Below are 5,905 nucleotides of genomic sequence, written 5' to 3'. Positions count from 1 at the left end.
CTTTTGTCTATCATAATATTGCAAACATGATTTTTTTGCATGATTTTAATGTTTCAAACAGTTCATGTATGATTTTTTTTTACCATAGATACAATTAGAAATTAATTAAGTGGCCTAAATATGCATCTTCTAGCCTAATACTTTATGAACCTATAAAATGATCGATCCCTAGAGCATTGGATTGATCCAATCCAATGGCTACTCTTTAAAAAAAAAAGATCAATTTCTTTGCACAAAGGATTTAATCGCTCGGGAAAATGAATCGATATATTAAATTTAGATTTGTGAAAATGCTTTTGAGATTGTATTTTTAAGTCCCTAAAGTTGTTTTTAGTCTTTGGGTACCTAAAGAGCAATGTTTTATAAAATGATCCCTAAATTTTAGATTTGAAATTAACGATAAATTCTAACTTGAATTGAGTAACGAATTTCATATAGTATGTTTTTTATTATTTTATTTTTATGTGTGAACTAGAAATTTAGAAATGTATGTTAATCCTGAAAATTAATTAACATATTATAATTTAGTCTCTAAAATATTTATTTGTCTAATTAAAACTTGATTTACTGTCTGATTGAACTGAGATTTTACATGTTTCTTGTGAGCATGTTGAATAAGTACGGTAGTTTAAGTTATAAATTTACCATGTTTTTTGTATGATATGTAAAATGAAAAAACATCCCTAAACTTATAACTTGATTTAATGGTACTTTTTTATGTTTTAAGTTTACATTCGGTTGAGAATGCTAATACAATCTTTCAACATATTTATATGAAATGTATAGTTATATTCATAAATCGAAAGAAATGTAGCAGCAATCTATATCGTGATAAATATGACATAGGGTATTCGAGTTAAATGTCCTAATCAAGTATAAGGTTTAATTAATTGTTATCCAAATCTCATAACATTCTTCCAAAGAGACACCTTAAGAATAATTGGTCTCCTATAGTGTACTTGGTGTCCTTCCTTTTAAATCACCATACGACTTTTGTGTATCATAAACTAATTACAATCAGTCGTGAATCAACCAACCTAAACTTAGTCTTTTAAAACATCTTCGGATGCATAATTTTATTTTTATCCAACTCAATCCAACATTAGGATGTTCAACATTTATATTCATATTGTGCGTTAGACGGTGTCATCTGAATCTTCAGTTGATAACTGTTATAATTCATGTGACTTTTCATCCCAAAGAATTTTGTTTCTACTTTATTTTTAGATTTTAGGTTTTCATCGATAATTTTAAATCGTTCTTTTTAACCTATCGAACTTACAAATTTAACCTTTTTGTACAAAAAATATCAATCTATAAGAATTTGATACATTTGCTACAAAATTTCTAAAGTTTTCATTTTGATATTGTAATTTTAATTTCATTTTCGTTTGGTCATTGTGATTCCAACCAAAAACTACAACCAGATCAAAGTAGCTTACAACTTCCCTAAACTTCGACAATGTCGTAGTTAAACAAAACAAAGGGTATGTTTTTGGGGGAAAACCAATTACGGATTTTGTTTTCCCGAAATTACGTGTTTGTTTCACGTAATTCGTTTTTCGGAAAATGTTTCTAGTGTTTGGTTTGAGGAAAACTGATTGGTCAACAGAATTTTCTTTGTGTTTTTCTAGAATTTTTCACTTCAAAAATAAATACTCAAAAATTTTATTTTATGATTTAATTAATAAAATATTTTAATATCATTTTAATCAAAATATTAATTATTAAATATTTAAATATATTTTAATATTTCTAATAATAATATTATATTTTTAATATTATAATCAATTATATTATAATATAGATATTATATTTTTATTTTAATAATATAATATAAATTATTAATAAAATTTATATTATTTATAATTTCATAGAAATAATATTATTAAATTATTAATAATGAATAATATTATTTATATATTTAATATTAATATAATATCTAATTATTTTAATAAAGATATTTAAATATACTTATTAACATTTTTAAAATAATATAACGCTGTTACTTTAATAAATATTAATACAATTTATAATATTTTATTTCAATAAAATATACCAATATTAATTTTTATTAAAAAATTATAAAAATAATATTTAATAATAAACAAATTATTTTAATATTTTAAAAATAATAATATTAATTTTATAATAAATATATTATTTCTTGTATTTAATATTTGTAATAAATATTTTTTAAAAACTCATCAACTATTGGAAAAAAAGATTTAAACAACATCTTTCAAACATCGTAAAACGTTTTCAGAAATGTTTTTCAGAAAAATAAATTCATTTTACGCAAAACATTTTCTGGAAACGTTTTCCATAAATGTAATTCATTTTCCAGAATTCAATTCCAGATAATCAGTTACAGCCAAACAAACAGACTCAAAGTCAAATATTTAAAATTCAACGCATAGTTGTAAACTTTCTAATTTTTATTTATTTATTTTCATCTCTATTTTTAATATCCTTTCTAAGTTTTGTTATATACTTATAGTTTAAATACCAATGATTTAATTTATTCCTTCTTATTGTTTCACTTAAAGGGTCAATTTCTAAAATTGAATGTTTGCAAAGTTGTTTGGTTAGTTTGAAAACCCTATGAAACTCCAGGGGTTAAGAGTCAGTTTACCCACTCAAGTAAGGGTTATAAACCATTTTCAAACGGCTGAAGGGTTTTGAAGACCGAAGCCGCCGATGATGTAAACCCTAACCCTTTTTTTTATCGTCTTTAAATTTTTATATTTCAATTTTTTTTATATTCGTGATAATTCATCTTCTAAATTTTTATAAATTCATCATCTCAAAAATTTATAATATCGTCTCCTAACATAAAATACATGCATGTTATATCGCTTAAGCAATGTATCTAGTTTGAGTCATTTGATATGCAGAAAATCTCTGCTAGGAGATTTACCCACCAAATTCAAGTGTGCAACACGGAACGATCCGGATTAGTCAACGCCTAAAAGTGTAGTATAATAACAAGAATAATAAATTTAGGATGGATTGTTTGTGTATTTTATTACTATGATGATGTGTTGTTGAACTTCTGCTATCGAATATAGTTTATGTTCAAATAAGTTACGGTATGTTTGATTAAAGTTTAAGCATGTTTAGTAGGTGAAATTTGTCATTGATATGTATGATGATGATACTGTACAGAGAGTAGATAGTATGGCACAATTTGAAATTCAATATACCATCTTGGTATCGACATCAGGCTTGAGTATCGTATTGATCTTTGGTATCAATATTATATAAGTTTTGATGTTATGAGTTGTCAATGAATATCGATGTAATGTTAAAGTATCGATATTTATGAATTAGTATCGATACTCATTTAATATATCGATATTAGATGTTCAAAATATGTAATTGTGCAAATTGATCCTTAATTGTTGTATTAGTTATATAAGTTTATAATTTGATTTGGTATATATAATGTTCACAAAGTATAGTTAGTTGGAACTATTGAATGATTTTATTAACTTTAGATATTTACACTTTAGTATTTGAATTTTTAGAAAATTGCGATCTAGTTCTTAATCAATATATCACTTGAAATGAGTTAATGATTAATGTTTAAAGCTTATATGATCTATAATATGATTGTTCTTGTATGAATAATGTAGGACATTGCTATATGATTCTGATTTAAGTTTTTCCATAGCATTTCCGATCTGGTTTTTGTCTTGATTGAATTGGGCGTGTTACATTTTCATATTAGAGCTAGGTTTAATAAATTATAGGATTAAATTATCACATTCAAAATGTCTTATTGGAAAAGTTAATAAAACAACATGTGTTCGATATATCAATCATTTTTTAAGGGATTTTTTTTCATTTCCTTTGTTTATATGATTTAGCACGTGGTTAAATTTATCTTCTAAACTATAAGTTTTATTAATGTGAGACACAATTAATGAGGGGAAAATATACTTTGAAAACTAACAGTAAATAAATGTTTTTGTGTATATTCTATATATATATATATATATTGACCTGGACACCCATTAAAATTTCATTTCAAGTACGCACTCTATTCTAAAGTAAATCTCGTTCTTGACCTTTGGGATCCCTAACAGATGGGACAAGACAAGTTCTTGCATGCGCAAAAACAAGGGTTTTGATAGGTTATCATTTTACGCTTATTTCTTTAATTTTTACATTACATTTCACAAAGGTGAAAATATGTCTTATCTCCTGCTTTTTTATATTATTAATAAAAATCTCACCTAACCTTTCCATTTTTCTTCTTTTCGTAATGGATATATTAATTCAAATGGAATCCCATAAAAATATAAATATATTGGAATCAATTTTTAGATATGTGCTCACGTAGTAATTGAAAGCGATTTTCACTCATGCAAAATTCACATTTCATATATCCAAGTACCTCGTGTACAGTATAACTATGAGGATCTTAAAATTTAGGAGTCTCACATTTAAATGTTATTCAAATTTGTTTATAATATCTTTTGTTTCTTAAAAATATTTTCGTTCAAAGAAAAATAATTTTTTTTTAGTTCTCGGGAAAGTTCGAGAAAACTGCAAATAAGATTTTAACAATATCTTAATCGTTTTTCATAATGAAATTTGATTAAAAAAAAACTAGTAAAACTCTTATAATTTCAACAAATTAATATATATTATAAAATATTTAAAGATTTTTTTTAAAAAGTAACACAGGACATGTACATACAAGCATGCATATCCCTTCTTGGTAGTTATAAATAAAAACTAATATTTTTTTGGAACATATAACAAAAATATCTGGTACAGTAATTGTTTTAAGGTAGTGAGGGGTTGGTGACTATCCAAATAAACAAAAACTCTGTTGCAGTGATGGTCTTCTGGTTGGCAATAATTTATTAGGTTGAAACGGAGTTTAGTGGATGATGCAATGGACAATAGAACCAACTATCCCACCACTTTATAGTGGATGACACATTGATGAAGACAAAACATGCTCGACTCTACCACAAGCCTTCTCCATGTGTCTTTTTTATATTCTTGCTTTTTTTCTTCTTCATTTTGCCATTGTCTTTCGTCGTACTGTTCCTTCATATGTCCTTGTCATCGGAAATTAATCGCCAAGGTCACTATACAGGTAGAGGGCACTTCGATTTTGATCTGAGTGCATATGCCTATAAAATGTTTCTCTGTTCATCAAAATATTAAACCCTAATTTGTGCAAAATGTCCTCACCTTATGTTAACAACCTTCTTATTCCCGTTCCCGTACGAGCCAAGCGCTTAGATAGTTAAGAGATTTGTTGTTATATTTTGAGGTTTTAAATCCGAGCACTACGCATTATAAGTGATCATTATAAAAGGATTAGAAATATTAAACATATATTATCTTATATTCACCCAAATCATCTGTTTTAATCGAATAACACATAGTCACTAACAAATAAAGAAAAAAAAGAAAAGAAGATACTAGATGGACCATCACAAGATAAGACAAATTCTTCACCTAGGTGGAATCTATCCCAAATTGAATAATTTGTCTAATTTCTGCACATAAGACAAAGAATTTAGGACAAAGGGGCAACCTTGACATTACCTCAGGTTGGCTTGAATTTCTGAAATGAAACCATTCCATATGATTTGTATGGTAGAAGATGCAATGCCCCTAATTTAGTTCAGTCAAATATCAAGTCAGATATGTCCCATTAATTATCGGAGATTAAATTTAATCAAATTAAAACTAAAATAAGAAATATTGAATCAAACATTCATACGCTGTTGTTCAAGGACTAAACTACAATACACATATTATAAGGAGTTACAATACCAATTAAAATCATTAGTTAACAAACGGTTAACGCTTTAAAATATTTTTTTCTAATAAATGTTGGAAGCTAATTTTAGTATAATTTTTTTTTTCACTAATT

This window comes from Hibiscus syriacus, unplaced genomic scaffold (assembly GCF_006381635.1).
Source record: "Hibiscus syriacus cultivar Baekdansim isolate YM2019G1 unplaced genomic scaffold, ASM638163v2 tig00110293_pilon, whole genome shotgun sequence".
Lineage (NCBI taxonomy): Eukaryota > Viridiplantae > Streptophyta > Magnoliopsida > Malvales > Malvaceae > Hibiscus > Hibiscus syriacus.
Note: the sequence above shows the minus strand (reverse complement) of the source record.